Source organism: Chiloscyllium plagiosum, chromosome 5 (assembly GCF_004010195.1).
Source record: "Chiloscyllium plagiosum isolate BGI_BamShark_2017 chromosome 5, ASM401019v2, whole genome shotgun sequence".
Classification (NCBI taxonomy): Eukaryota; Metazoa; Chordata; class Chondrichthyes; order Orectolobiformes; family Hemiscylliidae; genus Chiloscyllium; species Chiloscyllium plagiosum.
The window spans coordinates 51,977,966-51,997,002 of NC_057714.1; the positions used below are offsets into that span (position 1 = coordinate 51,977,966).

General features: G+C 42.0%; 1 protein-coding gene across 4 annotated transcripts in view; it reads left to right on the plus strand.

The window, feature by feature from the left end:
• The window catches only part of vwc2 (von Willebrand factor C domain containing 2), a 154,526-nt gene that overhangs the window by 105,482 nt on the left and 30,007 nt on the right, over window positions 1-19,037 (plus strand). The window lies entirely within an intron of this gene.

Genomic DNA, 19,037 nt, shown 5'->3' on the forward strand with positions numbered 1-19,037 from the left:
ATGGGCTAATGCCCGAAACGTCGATTCTCCTGTTGCCTAGATGCTGCCTGACCTGCTGCGCTTTTCCAGCAACACATTTCCATCTCTGATCTCCAGCATCTGCAGACCTCACTTTCTCCTCAAAGATTTCAACCTACTGCGAATCCTCTTACAAGGATGCCTTCCTTGAAGGAGCTCTCTTTCTCCCTCTACAAAGGTTTCAGTGAGTCCCTCTCTCACTGCACCCCCCAGGTCATCTCCTCTGCACAGAAGCTCTTCAGACCTCTTTCCGACGCCCCTCCCCCAAGTCCCTCCTCCCTATCTTTTATCTTAGCCTGCTGGACCAACTTTCCTCATTCCTGAAGAAGGGCTAATGCCCGAAACGTCGATTCTCCTGTTCCCTAGATGCTGCCTGACCTGCTGCGCTTTTCCAGCAACACATTTCCATCTCTGATCTCCAGCATCTGCAGACCTCACTTTCTCCTGTGATATCAGGGGCAAGCTACTGCTATGGATAGAGGATTGGCTGACTGGCAGAAGGTAGAGAGGAGGGGTTAAACGGTCTTTTTCATGATGGCAGTCAGTGACTAGTGGAGTTCTACAGAGGTCAGTGTAGGGACCACAACAATTCATGTTATATATTAACAATCTGGACGAGGGAATTGATGACACAAAGATAGGTGGAGGAGCAGATAGCATTAAGGAAGCAGGGACTTGGAGAGGCTAGGAGAGTTTTTCTTATTCATTTGTGGGATGTGGGCATCAGTAGCCAGTCAGCATTTATTCCCGTCCCTAGTTGTGCACGAGAAGATAGTGGTGAGCTGCCTTCTTGAAATGCTGCAGTCAGCAAAGAAGTGGCAGATGAAATACTGTGTGGGAAAATGTGAGGTAATGTGCTTTGGTAGGAAGTATAGAGGCTTCGACTCATTTCAAAATGGGGAAAGGCTTCAGAAAGGCTCCACTTAGGAGTCCTCGTTCAGGATTCTCTTGAGGTTAATATGTGGTTTCAGTTGGAAGTTAAGAAGACAAATGCAATGTTGGCACTCATTTCAAAAGGACCTGAACAGAAGAGCAAAAATGTACTGCTGAGGCTGTAGAAGGCTCGAGTCAGACTGTATTTGTAATATGGTGAGCAGGTTTGTGTCCTGTATCTAAGGATGTGCCAGCATTTGTGGTTCAGAGGAAATTTACAAGAATGATCTCAGGGCTTATCATATGAGGCGGTTGAGGACTCTGGATCTGTACTTGATTGAGTTTCAAAGAATGAGGAGGGGAAACTGATTGATTGAAACTTATTGAATATTGAGAGGCCCGGATAGAGTAGACGTGGAGAAGATGTTCCCACCAGTAGGAGAGACGGGAACCCAAGGGCACAGCTTCAGTGTGGAGGCCTCCATAACCAATTAATTGAGTGTATTTAGGACTCATATAGAATCTTGATTGGTAAGGGGATCAAGCGTTATGGAGAGAAGACAGGAGAATGAATTTGAGAAGCATATCAGCCATGATTGAATAGCAAAGCAGACTTAATCAGGTGAATGGCCTAATTTTGTGTTCCTATATCTTGTGGTCGTATAATCTTTGAAAATATATGATGTATCCATCAAGTCCAGAGAGTTTATGCTTTTTGAATTTAACTTTCTTCAATGTATCCTTTTTAAATTTTATATGCATTTATTCCAGTGCTCACCTCATCATTCAGTGCCATGTCTCCCTGTTCTATTTCCTGTGTAAAGATCAAAACAAAATAATTATTTAACCTTTCTGTTATATCTGTGGAATTATCCTATTTACTCATTAAACTTTCTGTTCTCAGCATACCCTTAATTTTGTGTATTTATGCATGTGTAAAATGTTATTATTTTGCTGAATGTCCCTTGTTATTTTTATTTTATATTCCCTTTTTGTCTCCGGACTTGTTTTTGGTTTTGACTTTAATGTTAATCTCTTCATGTCTTTCTTATCATGCGCTCCTATCTGTCATTTGGCCTCTTTCCTAAGCCCGAATTACTGATTTCTGACTTTTTTTTCACTCGTGGAGTAACACTAGTGGGTGGTTTGGTCTTTCTTTTTATAGATTTTTTGTTCTGCATTCTATTGCCTCCCATTTTAAGTGTTTCTTAATTTTGTTCCACATTGACAAAGAAAATGTTGTTACCCAATTTCTTTTCCCAAGTTTTACTCTCAGTCCCTTAAAGTAAGTCTTTCTTTCATCTGTTTTGCTGGGCTTTGTCATATTCATCTACTTCTCTACTATTGTTTTAATTATGCTCACTGTTGTCTCAATATTTCCCTATTTCACTTCTGTTATCTGTTCCAGTTCATTTCAAGATTCAATAATTAATTTTCACTGTTGGGCTTTTTTCTCTATTGGTTTAGAAATTAGTCCTGTACACATTATAGGAGCTTCATTCCTTAAACACTTTTGCCGCTTAGCTTCGTTTAACACCTCTTTTCGAATATTAGGTGGCCTATAGTCTGTAACTATAGTATGATTGGTTATGCAGTATTTTCTATCTCTATTCTTTTTATCTTATTTTTGCCTTGTTCATAGATGAGTTCCTTTATCTATCGCTATTGTTATCCCTAAGAAGTACAGCTAAATAAGAAAATAAGAACGAGCAGCAGAGTAGGTAATTCAGTCCCTCAAGCCTGCACTGCGACAGATGTCACGTTGGTCTCTCACCTGCTCACTCCCCATAACTCTAGAACTCATTACTAATTAAAAATCTTTCTATCTCCTTCCTAAATTTCCTCAATTTCTTGGCAGCCCACTGCATTCTTGGATAGTGAATTTCACAAATAATGACCCTTTGAGAGAAGTAATTTCTCCTCCTCTCTGTTTTAAATCTGTTACGTCCCTTATCCTAAAGCTATGACTTCTCATTCAAATTGTCCCACAAGAGGAAACCTCCCCTTTACATTGATACCACCTCTCCTTTTTACCTTTCTGTTTGTCTCAGTACATTACAGCATGTAATGTTTAGTTTTGTAGCGATATCTCAGTTCTTGGGAATTTATTAAAAGGGCAGTGTATGCAGGGTTACACCATCCTCTACGTTCCTGGTATTCTGGTTAGCACCATTGCAAAACAAATTTTGGATGTAATTTCCGCTTTATGTGGAAATCCTTTACTTCCCCACTAAGAAAGAGGATATGCATAAAACAGTGCCAGTTGTTTAGGCCTGTGTACAGGACTGTATCCACTGGAAGGTCAGTTCACTGAATGAGGTCATCTGTAAAATGTCCTTTGAGTGACTAAATCAAACAAGGATATGTCTTTGTGGCTCTTTTTTTTCTGATACTGCTCCCTTGACATATAAGGTTACACTTCAATTCAGGTCATCCAGTTGGGTTTCAATACTTCATCAATCCCAGCAATGGCTGTGCAAGACCAGTTACCTGCGGTCATTTCCTGCTCTCCCATAGGGGTGGATGTGTCCAGGTGCTTACCAGCAGTGGATGTAATACGTGCATTTGATTAGGTAGGAAGAAGGCCAGTAACACTCCCGAGAGGTCTTTGAGAGTTGTTGTCAACAGTGTCTGGTGGGGCCACTGTCTTAATGACATGTTCTGACATGTCTTTGTATGTTTACAGCATGCAAAGAGACAATTTGGCCCATTGAAATCCCATTTTCTAATCCCATTTCCCAATGCTTGGCCCATAGCCTTGTATGTTATGGGAATGTTTTGATTGTTCATCTGAATAGTTCTTAAATGTGTTGAGGATCCCTGTCTCCACCCGACATTTAGGCAGTGAGTTCCAGATACTCACAACCCATTGGATGAAAACATTTTTTATCAGGGAATACAATGACCTTGTGGTATTATTGCGACAGGATTAATCCATGAACCCGGGTAATATTCTGGGTACCTGGGTTAGAATCCTGCCATGGCATATGGTGGAATTCAAATTCAATAAAAATCTGGAATTAAGAGTCTAATGATGATTATGAAATCATTGTTGATTGTTCGGAATGAATTGGTTCACAAATGTCCTTCAGGGAAGGAAATTGCCATCCTTATCTGGTCTAGCCACATGTGACTCCATTCCCACAGCAATGTGTATGACTCTCAGCTGCCCTCTGGGCACTTAGGGAAAGATAATAAATGCAGGCTGAGCCAGAGACACCTACATCCCACAACCAATTTCTTTTAAAATCCTAATAACATTTCTAAACAGCCTGCTCCATACCTTAAACCTGTGTTCCCTGGTAATTGAGGGGAAACATTTCTCCCTATCCATCCTGTCTATGGCCCTAAGAGTTTTGTACACCTCAGTTGGATCCATGTTACCCCTTTTTCTCTAACGAAAACAACTCCTGTGTATCTATCGCTCTTCAAACCTGAATCTCTCCAGTCCAGGCAATGTCCTGATGAATTCCTGCACCCTCTCCAATGCAATCACATCCTTCCTACATTGTGGCAACTAGAACTACACACTGTACTTCAGTTGTAGCTGAACTAATTAGATTAGGTTAGATTAGATTACTTACAGTGTGGAAACAGACCCTTCGGTCCAACAAGTCCACACCGACCCGCTGAAGCGCAACCCACCCATACCCCTACATTTACCCCTTAAACCTAACACTACGGGCAATTTAGCATTGCCAATTCACCTGACCTGCACATCTTTGGATTGTGGGAGGAAACCGGAGCACCCGGAGGAAACCCACGCAGACACGGGGAGAATGTGCAAACTCCACACAGTCAGTCGCCTGAGTCGGGAATTGAACCCGGGTCTCTGGCGCTGTGAGGCAGCAGTGCTAACCACTGTGCCACCGTGCCGCCCACTACCACTAATGTTGTATACAATTCCATCATAAACACCCTGCTCTTGTATTCGATACCTAGTGAGAGTGACAGCTCTTGACATCAAGGCAGCATTTGACCAAATGTGAAATCAAAGAGCCATAGCAAAACTGTGGTCATTGGGGATCAGGAGAAATCTCTCACAAGTTGTAATTATTTCTTGCACAAAAAGAGGTGTATGTGTATTTGAGGTCAATCATCTCAGACCCAGGACATAGCGACGGGAGTTGCTCAGGATGGTGTTCTATGCTGAACCATCTTCAGCTGCTTGATCAAGACCTTGCCTCAAAAGTGGAGGATCTTTCACTGAGTCTCCAGTTACAACTACTCAGATACAGAAGCAGTCTATGCCTGGATGAAGCAAAGCACAGGCAAAACTTAGATGAAAAGTGGCATGATTATTTTTGTCAAAAACTGCAAAACAATGGTCATCTCCACAAAAAAAGAGTCTAACTATCTTCACCAGCATTTATCATCATGACTATCATTAAATTCCCCATCAGCAATATCTTTGGTGGATCATAAATTACATGTCTACAAAGGGTTGTTATTTTTGTGGCAAGTAACTGGCTTCCTGACTCCCCAAAGCCTATACATCATCTACAAGGCACAAGTCATGAGTATGTTATGATTGCTGCAGAAACTGAACCTTTAAAAACAAATTTGAATTCCCAGTCATTAATTTAAAGGACTCACACAACAAGATTGCTTTTTTTTAGATTTTTACAATAACAAAGAAACTAAAATCACCACTGATTAAACATTAAAATAAAACAAACAGGATTTCCATTCTAAACTTCCTTCTTGCTCACTATCATTACTTTTGGTGTCATTCCTAGTATTTGACAATGTATTTACCAAAAACCCCTTCCACAGCCATATCTCATCAGTTCTGAAGAAGGGTCACTGGACCTGAAATATTAACTGAGCTTTGTTTCCTCAGATGCTATCAGATCTGCTGAGTTTCTCCAGCAACTTCTGTTTTTGTTACTGATTAAACACTATTTACTTAGATTAGATTAAATTACTTATAGTGTGGAAACAGGTCCTTCGGCCCAACAAATCCACACCGACCCACCGAAGCGCACACACCCAGACCCATTCCCCTACATTTACCCCTGTACCTAACACTACAGGCAATTTGTCGTGGCCAATTCACCTAACCTGCATATTTTGGACTGTGGGAGGAAACCGGAGCACCCAGAGGAAACCCACGCAGACACAGGGAGAATGTGCAAACTCTGCACAGTCAGTCGCCTGAGACTGGAATTGAACCTGGGTCTCTGGCGCTGTGAGGCAGCAGTGCTAACCACTGTGCCATGCAACTAATGTTAGAAACTGCAGGAAGAGAATTTATTATCAATTTCTAATCACGACTAATAACCATACTATGTTTTTATATATTTGCAAATAAATGAGAATAACATTGAGATGTGCACACGATCATTGTCTTGTTCTGAACTCATTTTAATCACTTTGCAAGCTGGAACAGAACACCTCTTATTTTCTATTCCTTGAATTGACCAAGCTTTTTTTTATTAGATATTTTTCTATCTGCTTCTCCCATGAGTAGGCCCTTCAGTTCGCAAGTCAATAATGCTCTGTACTTGAATTCCACTGAGAAGTCTTGTTCTATTCCTCTAGACATTCATTCCACCCCACCTTCCACCCCACAAATCTCCAGATACAATGCATCACCCTGCTCCATCTCTGCCACCTATAGTTAGATCCCACCACCAGAGATATATTTCCCTCACCACCCCTATCAGCTTTCCATAGAGACCATTCCTTCCGTGACTCCTTCGTTAGGTCCACGCCCTTCCACCAACCCACCATCCACTCCCAACACCTTCCCTTGTCATCACAAGAAGTGTAAAACCTGTACCCACACCTCCCTACTCACCTCCATCCAAGGCCCCAAAGGATCCTTCCACATCCAACAGAGATTTTCCTGAACATCCAAACACATCAACTACTGTGTCTGTTGCTCCCGATGTAGTCTCCTGTACATTGGGGAGACAGGACGCCAACTCTCGGGAAACATCTCTGGGACACACGTACCCAACAATCCCACCACTCTGTGGTTTACCACTTCACAACCTCTCCCACTTCACTAAGAACATTCAAGTCGTGAGCCTCCTCCACCGCCAAATCCAAGCCACCTGACAGCTGGAGGACGAACACCTCATCTTCTGTCTTGGGACCCTCCAACCACACAGCATCTATGTCGATTTCACCAGTTTCCTCATCTCCTCTTCCCCTATCATAGCCCAGATCCACACCTCAAAATCAGCACCGCCCTCTTGAACTGTCCTACATGCCCATCATCCTTCCCAACTATCTGCTCCACCCTCCTCTCTGACCTATCACCATCAACCCCCAACCTTCATCTACCATCGCCCTCACGTCTACCTTCTCCACCCCACCCCTCCTCCCATTTATCTCTCAGCCCCTTGCCACCCTCGCCCCACATTCCTGATGAAGGGCTTATGCCCGAAACGTCAAGTCTCCTGCTCCTCGAATGCAAACTGACCTGCTGTGTTTTTCCAGCACCACACTTATTGGCTCTGATCTCCAGCATCTGCAATCCTCACTTTCTACAAATCTTATCAGTCTGCGTTGAAAATTTCAATTGATCCAGTATACACAGTATTCTGGGTGCTGTGATTTCTAGGTATCCACTATGCTTTTTTGTGAAAATATAATAAAACCAATGTCTTCTTTCAAAAAAAATCAAGCTTGTCGCAATGATGTTTCCCCAGAAACAGTAATGCAGAGAAAAACCATTCAATATACTTTAAAGTTATTCCCACCTCTGCCACTTCCAAACCTTATTCCGGGAGCTTGGAAAATGTAGCCCATGTAATCATCTAGTACTACTTATCCAAGTGCCTGCATATGTGTCTCTGATAATAAATACCATAAATTTCCCCTCAACTGTTGTCAATTCTTTTGTAGCAATTTATTTAATACTTCGCTTTTCTTCTTTACAATATGGGGTTCCAAACTGGGCAACGATGACCAGGGTCTGTTAAAATTTTCATATGACTACAAAACTTTTAAAACTTATAGCAGCAGAAATAAATCACACTGTTTTGTCAGAATTTTTAATTGCAGAATTGATTGTGATGCTATCAATAATTTGTTCTCCTATGAACTAAGATTGCTTTGTTCTTGTACTTCATACAGATTTTGTTTATTTTCTAAGGTGTAAATGATATTCTATTTCTCCCACCAAAGTGCATCACTCAAATTTATCTTTGCTGAAGTTCATCTGTCCAATCAACTGCCTACACTGCATGTTTCCTAATGAGCCTCTGTCACAATGTTCCTCCGTTTACTTTTCCCAGCACGCCAATGATTTTTTTTCTCGCAAAAAGGTGAGTGAGTCTATTCAAACTCTCTTCCTGAGGAGGTGGTGGATGCGGAGTCTTTGAATATTTTTAAGGCAGAGGTGGATAGATTTTACATAAGGGAAATTATCAGGGGTAGACTGCATTGTGAATTTGAAATTATAATCAGATCAGTCATGATATTATTGAATGGCAAACTAGGCTTGAGGGACTGAATGGCCTATTCCATTTGTGTGGGCATATGAATGTAAAAGAAAAAAAGCTCAGTAGGCAGTACATTTTCTAATGAACTAAATTGTCTATTAAGTATGTTTCAATAATTTATTAGATTCGGCAATTGTTGCAATTCTTGAACTAATTTTGCTTTGGCCAAACTTGTAATGCAACTTTTCTGCAGAAACCCAGTACTTTCTAAATTCTATTATTCTGTATTATGCAATGTCTTGTTAGGAATTAATGTTTTATTAGATGGTCCCCAAAAAGACCTTTGCTGAATTGCAACATTATTAGACAATTGATGTGATACTTACCTGAAAGCAATTTAACAGTATTTATAGTTTGCCTCACCTCTTTAGGGAGTTCTTAATGTCCTTCCAGGAAGATTTATTGGTCTCTTTGCACCGTGAGGGTGTTGGTGGAGGGTTGTTTTTCAGATTGGAGGCCTGTGACCAGTGGGGTGCCACAAGGACCAGTGCTGGGTTCACTGCTTTTCGTTATTTATGTAAATAATTTGGATGTGAATAAAGAAGAGTATGTTTAGTAAGTTAGCAGATGATAGCAAAATTAGTGGCGTAGTGGACAGTGAAAAAGGTTATCTCAGAGTACACTGGGACCTTAATCACAGGACATTTTTGGTCCATCTTTCTTTTAAAGTATTGGCTGAAAGACTGACACATCAAACATGGTGGTGGGGAGGAGTTGTTCCCTCAGGAATTTTTAATAACCACTCCTGCTGATGATGTGTTTTTTAAATTTCATTTTTGAATACTTTGCTTCAAAATAGTACACTCAAGGATTTTCCATTACGCCTTTCAAGACTTACTTAACTGGGGCAGGTTCGTATATACTTGATTTCTTAATTAGTATGAGTAATTACTGTTTCTGGGAGGTGTGATAAACCACAGTATTAATGTTATCCCCACTTTCTGTAATCTCAGCCTGCAGTTCTGTTTTTAATGACAGTAATAGTGAAGCATTCAATGAGAATCCAATAATTCTAGGATCATCTAATTATAATTGTGACAAAATGGACCATTTTGACAGAAAGATTTTCTTTATCATATCTCTTGGTATTCTAATAAATGACAGTGGTAGGTTTGGGGCAGAATTTTCTCCTCCCTGATGTGGGGTAAGCAGTGAGGAGAAACTTGGCAAAATGTAAAGGCAATTTATTAATCAGAATCTTAACATTGAGAAAAATGTTTGCAGTTTCTCCCTTATGTTTTACAGAGTGACTTCAGAATCTCTCCATTGACCAGCAATGACCTTAATTCCGTGTATATGCATCTTATTAAACCACTAATTCACTTTATTAATACACAGCTTCCAATTCTTCTCACCATGTCTGAGAAGCTAAACAACAAATATGCCCAACCTGTAAATAAGAGTGGGCAGTTGCAGCTCTCCCATTGCTGGTCCCATCCATCGCCCAGTAGTGTCCATGGGTGCTTTAAGGACAGCATTGTCCTTGACATTACATTACTCAGGTCAGAATAGCTAGACCACCGGCCTCAATACACCACCATGCCTGCTCACATGCAGCATTAGCTGGTTTTGTCTGGTTTGGTGCTCCCTGGTGGAGTCCACAGGAAAAATGACAGAACTCCCCTCCAGATTCCTGTAGCCAAAGCAGAGCGGGAGCTTATCTTTCTGTTGAACTGTACTGGACAAGCACCACTCTGTGACAGGCAGTTCCTGGTTTGCGCAATCTGAAATGTGTGCAGCTGGCACAGGAGATGTGAACACTGCGAGTCCCCACTGGTGGACATTTCTGTCTCTACTGCTACACAATTCCGCAAGAAAGTGCTCAAGAGCCCAGTTATATAACTATTGAGGTGAAGCACAGAATGGGAGCCATGACAGACAACACCGTGAATCTCACTCAACAATAAAGTTTAAACTGCAAATAGGAAAGTTCCACTCTAGAATAGTTCCTGTTTTTGCACAACATTTGATTTGATTTGATTTAAGCTTTAGAGTCACATATACTTAAGTAGAGGAGTACACCAAAAAGTGTACAATGTCGCCACACATGGCAACATCTGAGGTCAACATAACTAACTTATTATATTGTTTGGGTTACTGTGTAAAGGTATATTTGCTGTATAAATCCAAGCAGGAAACAGTCTAGTTTGATGCATACATTGTCATGCCTTTTTGTTGATATCCTTGAGAAGGTTGCCAGTGCTACAGTGACTTGTATTCAGAACAGAAACTATTTTCAGTGTGTTTTATGTGTTAGCAGTTTGTCTTTGGTTTGTAATGGAAAATGCAAAAGAAAAGTCACAAGTTTGTCAATATATAAATCCTGCAAAAGCTCTACTTTGATGTTTTAATCAGGAATCCTGTTATTACTCTCTGGAAAGCATTTATTTCATCTCATGTTCTGCAAGAAAATTCTCAAAGGACATTGTCTAGTGGCTGTCTTGTCTGTCAGATCCTTAATGAGTACCTTGAATGATGTAAACTGCCTTCTGAAATGATATGAAATATGATGGAAACACTTTTTTTACTAACAGTAAACGTACAGGTAGTCCTCCTATAACACCATAGTTACGTTCAAGAACGATGCCATGTTATCGAAAATCGTGCAGAGAAATAATGGGGACTATGGGAAAATCAGGATTGGGGGTGAACCACTAAAAATACCAGTAAAAATCAAAACAAAAATAGTACTAAATCTAACACAAACGTTAGCACAGTCTAACTGAATTTTGACCTGTTTTAAACTGATCTGTTGCATGGTACTGTATAGTGCAATTCATCAGAATTTTCAACTGTTTACTCTCGATTAACATCTGTACCTGCGGGCTGCACGACATTCTAGCCAGTCTTCTAATCCCATCCAGTGGTAACACTGCACAAGTCAGATCCCAGAGTGAAACCTGCCTTGATAGATCAAGGGCTGAATCGTAATTTCTTTCACTCGGTGTCAGTTTCATCATGTTGTTCGGAAGGTTTCATATCATGACGCTTGGGGACATCATTCACTTAATTTTACAAACCCGCCTGATTTATTACCTACCCTGCCCTTTGGTGCTCCTCTCAGACATTCTAGCACCATCATAGAGTCATAGTCATAGAGATATACAGCATGGAAACAGACCCTTCGGTCCAACCTGTCCATGCCGACCAGACATCCCAACCCAATCTAGTCCCACCTGTCAGCACCCGACCCATTTCCCTCCAAACCCTTCCTATTCATATACTCATCCAAATGCCTCTTAAATGTTGCAATTGTACCAGCATCCACCACATCCTCTGGCAGCTCATTCCATATACGTACCACCCTCTGAGTGAAAATGTTGCCCCTTAGGTCTCTTTTATATCTTTCCACTCTCACCCTAAACCTATGCCCTCTAGTTCTGGACTCCCTGACCCCAGGGAAAAGACTTTGTCTATTTATCCTATCCATGCCCCTCATAATTTTGTAAACCTCTATAAGGTCACCCCTCAGCCTCCGACACTCCAGGGAAAACAGCCCCAGCCTGTTCAGCCTCTCCCTGTAGCTCAGATCCTCCAACCCTGGCAACATCCTTGTAAATCATACTGTGTGATATTTTCAAAATGACTCACCACTACTGATATCCCATAATTGACCAACATCCATGGTGCAACACCATCTTTAAAAACACATTGCGCACCCAGCCAAGAGCTGTGAGCCGGTAGCTGCCCTGTATCGTTCCTGAAATTGGCCCTGGATGTGGAAGACAGTGGAAAATTGATGCCTCTCTTTGTGGACATGGAGATGCTGCTGATGGAGATGGGGTGATGCAGAGGCAGGACATCCTTTTCTCCTAGGCCAACAGAGGACGCCATTCTACTGGAACCACGCCAACCTGGACAGGGTTACCATCCAGGTGAGTGCAGTCTCAACCATCTGAAGGAATACACAGAATATAGGAAGAAGATCAATGACCTTCTCCACTCTGCCAGTGACACTGCCACCACCTTCTCGTTGTTACCTCACGCTCACTCTATCTCTGTTACTATACTCACCAGTTCCTACATCATCTTCCCCACTCACTTTCATTCTTGCTAACATCTGACCCTGACTAACCCCGAATCTCTTCTGCACAGCCTCCTCACCCCCTCAGGACATCCCCATACATGCACCAAAAGTAACAGTGTTCCACCCAGCTTTCACTCCCTCACCCACTATGTGCAGATTTTCCTGCCTCTGACTACCCTGAGCAGCTGACTGACCATGTCCAAGCCCCTGTACTAGTACTTTTTAGCAGTTTACCATAGTGATTAGTCACTGAAACAGATTCACATGATTCTGCAGATATTTTTAGCATATAAACATATTTTTTAAACAAAAAGAGAGAAAAGCTCTTAATATAAACAACAAGGCCATGTTTCAAACTGCTCCTCAACACTGTCCTCTTACTGTTAGTCAATTCCAGTGAAATTTCACTTTTATCTCAACTTTAAGATTTTAAATTAACAGATTGCTCCCAGCTTTTTCCTCTCAGGCTGTAGAGACATTTTCACGATGCTTTTCCAAGTCCACTAGCACAAACATTTCACAATATCTTTCACGAAGCGCTTCACGAGAAAGTGCATGAGGTCACTGATCACGTGATGCTGACATGTAGTCCAGTCCTCCATGCACCACAACGCCTAGTGCCGGAGATGAGATTCGCGTAACAGTGAATGGGAGTTTGCTTTATAAGATAAAGTCAGCAATTCACAAATCGCATTACAGACAAATTGCATTTAATAAACACATGTTATAGAAGAACTACCTGTGTTCAGTATTCACCCAGAGAATACTTTGCTATATGTATTCACAGGGTTGTCGCTGAACTTTGTATGAATTTTGACAACGAAGGTGAATGTAGTGTCTTTCCCAAATCATGGATGCAAAACTGGGGCCAATTTAACTCCTGGGTCTGACCTAACAACTTCAGAACCACTTGTGCCTAAGCACAGTGTAAATGATGTGAGGCCCTTAGATAACAGTCAAACAAAATCACTGGGTCTAAATCCTGGAATTTCCTCCCTAACAGCTTTGTGGGTCTACCTACTGCCAGTGGACTACAGCAGTTTAAGAAAGCAGCTCGTCACCACCTTCTCAAGGGTAACCAGGAACAGGCAATAAATGGTAGTCAGCCAGTAACATCCATATCGCATGAACTGAATTAAAATAAAACAGAAGCAGCAAAACATGCCACTGTCAACGCTATAATTCGGTTACAAGTGAATCTGGAATATTATGTGTGATTGTGGATGGGGAGGTCATGGAGGGAGACAAGGGACAGGGTAGATCAGGGATTTCCTTCCTACCTCTGAGAAATAAACCTCCTTCTCTGAGTCCTCACGGACACAGTTCAGATACATAAATCATATCAGATTTTCGTTCCACTTCTTGGGTCTGCTGTTCTCAGAAGAAGAACTCATTTATGGCTTGGTACATATTTATGCTGCATAAGTACAGTGTTTTATATTACTTTTAGATCGTGGTAATTCATAATTAACATTTTTACCTCTTGCAATAAAATTTGAGGTCAGTATTCAAACCATCATTTGGTCTGTGCAATCAACCACTCAGCTGAAAATTACACACCTCCCTTTGCTATTGACAAAAAATCACAACATTCAGCATTTCAAAATTAAATATTTTACTCACAGCCAGAAGCTTTTTCAGTCAGTTAGGTTTCTAATGGTCTGAAGGATGATGTGGAGTAAAGACTTGTAACCACTTTTATGTTGCTGTGAACTGGCTTCCATTGGGGAGTAATGTAAAAATTTCAGTTCAAGTCTCAATGGCTCTGTTAAACATGGACTAACTTTACACTCACTTCAGACCTGAAGTAGTTGCTAGGCTGATTAAGCCAAACAATATTAACAAAGCTTTTAACATTAAAATGTGCGTCAATCTCATGAATGACAAAAAAAAAGCCCATTTCATCTTAATTTGGAGGCCCACATCTGACCTGAATTTGGGCATTAGGCCTATATTGTACATCAGAAACTCAATTGGACTCACCACATAAACTTAGTGGCTATAAAAGGAGGTCAGAAGCTAGGAATATGCAGTGAGTCACCTCTTGTATACACTGATAGAACCTTTAGTCATTTCTGGGGAGTGACTTGAAAGAAATTCTGGAATTCGCATTTTATTCAATCAAAATCGGCATCTTCATTCTAACTGATGAAAGATTTAATAGGAGGGAGTCAGCCATTTTATGTTTGTTTAATACATTTACATCAGTTGTATGACCTTTTGATCCTTTACTTATAAATTCTGTGTCTGATGCCTCCTATGTCTCATTACACCTGATGAAGGAGCAACGCTCCAAAAGCTAGTGTTTTCAATAAACCTGTTGGACTATAACTCGGTGTAGTGTGATTTTTGACCTTGTCCAACCCAGAACAACACTGATGCCTCCACATCATGACTACCATCGACATCACTAAGTGTCGGCTCAAAATGGAGAGGATCTTGAAGAAGATCACGCATAGCGACACAGACATCAAGTTTCTATAGAAATGCAAGACAGCAGAGAAGATCCCAAAAGGACTTCAGACCACAAACCTACTCAGTTAGACCTACAATGCAGAATGCATTGAGAGTCTCTGCCATCGCAGCTCTTATAAACTCTTCAATCATCTCGTACACCGGCTCTACAGGAGGTGCTGCAATCTTGAAATCAAGATAGAATCCATATTCTCAGGTTGCGCTCAGGATATAGTGGACCAGCTACAAGACACTGCCAAGCAGACCAGGCAATGGAGCTAGACCACCCCCATACAGACCAAGAACACGAAACTGGAGAAACTTGGCAACACCACCAGCAGAAACCAAGCAGTTGAAAATAGTATCATCACAGGAAATCCATCATCAACGTATCCGACCACACCTTTCAACTGGACAAAATCAAAGTTCTCAGCTGAGGGCTCAAATTCTGCCCAACATCCAAAATGGACCCCACTGGTCTCACAGCAGATATAGAGGAATGAGGATCTGGGAATTCTCCCAAGATGTCAGCAGCAAGCCCAATGACTCAACCAATGAACTGGAACAGTCGACAGAGGGATCCATGGTGCAGCTACCAAAGAAGGAGTCAACTTGGAAGGCCACTGCCTCAGGCTTGACATGGATGCTCAAACCATCAGGAGATACATAAACACCAGATTCATCAGCCACGCTGACAAGCTAGCGCTGAATGTCACCCAAGCACAATTCAACTAGATAAAAACAATGACTGCAAATGCTGGAAACCAGATTCTGGATTAGAGTGGTGCTGGAAAAGCACAGCAGTTCAGACAGCATCCAAGGAGCAGGAAAATCGACGTTGAAGGTGATAAGTCAGAGAGGAGGGTGGAGTGGATAGGTGGAAAGGAAGATAGGCAGATAGGACAAGTCATGGGGATAAGTGCTGAGCGGGAAGTTTGGAGCTGGGGTGAGGTGGGGGGAGGGGAAATGAGGAAAGTGGTGAAGTACCATGGGGTTGAAGTGTTCCGAGGCGGAAGATGAGGCGTTCTTCCTTCAGGCATCGGGTGGTGAGGAAGCGGTGGTGAAGGAGGCCCAGGACCTCAAGCACAATTCAACACCATCCATGCTCTCAAGACCAATCACAACATTGTCATCAAACCAGCAGTAAAAGGATCAGCCATTGTCATACACAATATAACGGACTACTGTAAAATCAACTGAACAATCAGGAACACTGCAGACAACTACCTGCTGATCCAACCAAAGAACACAACTACCAACTCAATAGACTGGTCAAGATTTTTCATCCAGTCCTTCAGAGTACCCTACGCACTCTCATCACAGGTACATTTCACGTGGGAGACTTCTACTGCCTTCTGAAGATACACAACACCTGGCTGTTCCATTCTATCAGGCAATGGGACCCTGCATGAGAACATCTCTGACTATATTGAGGATACCTTGAAACCCATTGTACAGGGGACCCCTCGCGTCTCTCGCAACACCACAGGTTTCTTACAGAAACTCAATACCCATGGACCAGTCGAACCAGGAACATTCCTTGTCACAATGGACATCTCGCCAGTCGACAGCAGCATCCCCCTGACAGTGGCATTGCCGCAACAGCCTCAGTACTCAACATCAAAAACTGATAATCTCCAGGCACCATCCTACAACTCATCTGCTTCATCCTCAGCCATATCGTCTTCACCTTTGACAACAAGTTCTTCATCCAGACACACAGAACAGCCAGGGAGACCAGGTTTGCACCACAAATTGCCAACATTTTTGTGCACAAGCTCAAGCAAACTTCTTTGCTGTGCAGGACCTCCAACCAACATTATACACCAGATACATTGATGGCATTTTTTTCCTTTGGACTCATGGCGAGGAATCACTGGAACAACTACATAGTGATATCAATAAGTTTTGTCCCATCATCAGACTTGCCATGGAGTACTCTTCAGAATCAGTCTCATTCTTGGAGACACGCATCTCCAACAATAATGTACACTTCAGCACCTTACTCTACCACGGATAACATTGTGATGCTGCACTTCTCTAGCTTCCACTCTAAACATATTACAAAAAGCTATCCCCTACAGACAAGCCGTATGCATACACAGCGTCTGTTCAGATGAGGAGGAACACAACGGACACCCAAAGGTGTTGAAAAATGCCCTCGTAAGAATGGGATATGAAGCTTACCTAATCAATCACCTATCCTGACATGGCACAGCGAAAAACCAAAATGACTTCCTATGAACAATAGGGTGTCCTTCAGTTGTCCAGTACTTCTCCGGAGCAGAGAAACTACACCATGTTCTTCACACCCTGCAACATATTATCGATAACCATGAACTTCTCACCAAGATCTTCCCTATGCCTCCATTTCTCGCTGTCAAACAACCACTAAACCTTAAACAGACCATTGTTCACAGCAAACTACCTAGCCTTCAGGACAACATCCACCACAACACCATACAACCCTGCCATGGGAACCTCTGCAAGACATGTTAGACCATCGACATAGATACCACCATCACACATGGGAACACCACCCACCACCTACTCGGCAGATACTCATGTGACTTGACCAACATTGTCTACCTCATATGCTGCAGGCAAGGATGCCCCGAGGCATTGTATATTGGCAAAACCATACAAATGCAATGATGAATGGACACTGCGCAACAATTGTCAGACAGGGGTGCTTCTTCCCAGTGAGGACATTTCAGCAGTCAAGAATATTAAGCCTCAGATCTTCGGTAAATATCCTCCAAGGCTTCAGGATACACAAAATCGCCAATGACAGGCTGATAGCCAAGTTCAGTACCTATGAGGATGGCCTCAACCATGATCTTGGGTTCATGTCACACTACAGGTGATGCCACCACACTATACATTCACACACGCACACACACACAGTCTCACACAAATACACTAACACTCACACAGACCCTGTCTCACACACAGACTCTCTTTCGTACATACACATCCACACTCACACACAATTTATCTGAAAAACATGCACACACATACTCGCTCACACAGGCACACACACACTCACACAAACACTTGCACACATACTCTCTGTCACACACATAGTCACACTCACATGCATGCACATAACCACACACTTTTATTCCCTCACTCTCAGAAACACTCTCTGTCAAGTACACACACACTTTCACACAAACAGACAAACTCTCTCTCTCATGCACACACACACACACACACACACATGCACATGCATACGCATACATATAAGCCTATGGAGTGAATTTGCATTTGCAGATTTGTATTTGCAGATACATTCTATTTTTTTCAAAAAGCATACTGTCAGTCAGCGTGGCATTTTATAAATTCCTGCTTTGGATATAAAACCGGTCTGACTCCAGTTAAAACACAGACAGATTCTAAACAGGGCCTCACACCTAAAATGTATTGTCTAACCTGAGATGTCACCTCTTGCATACACTGATAAAGCCTTTAGCTATCTCAGGACAGTGACTTGAAAGAAGTTCTGGGAATTGCATTTTAGTCAATTGAAACCTGCATCTACTTTCTCACTAATTAAACACTTAACGGGAGGGAGTCAGCCATTTTAGGTTTGTTCAATGCATTCACATCAGTTGTATAACCCTTTTTTACTTATAAATTCTATGTCTGATGCCACCTATCTCACTACACCTGTGAGATGAAGTTAAAAATCACATAACACTAGGTTATAATTGAACTGGTTTACTGATAAAGGAGCAACGCTCTGAAAGCTAGTGTTTTCAAATAAACCTGTTGGACTATAACCTGGTGTTGTGTGATTTTTGACATTGTCCAACACTAGCACTGCCACATTATGACTTCTCAAAGCCTGTCCACCATCCATAAGGCACAAGTCAGGAATATGAGGGGTTACTCCCCACTTTCCTGGATGAGTGCAGCCCCAACAACACTTAAGAAGCTTGACACCATCCAGGTCAAAGCAGCCCGCTTGATTGGCACAACATCCACCAAGTATCCATTCCCTCCACCACTGATGCTCAGTAGCAGCAGTGCATATAAGATACACTGCAGAAGTTCACCAAAGATCCTTAGACAGCATCTTCCAAACCCAGGACCACTTCCATCTAGAAGGACAAGGGCAGCAGGTATATGGGAAAGTCTCCACCTGCAAACCACTCACCATCCTGATTTGGAAGTATGTCACTGTTCTTTCACTGTCATTGAGT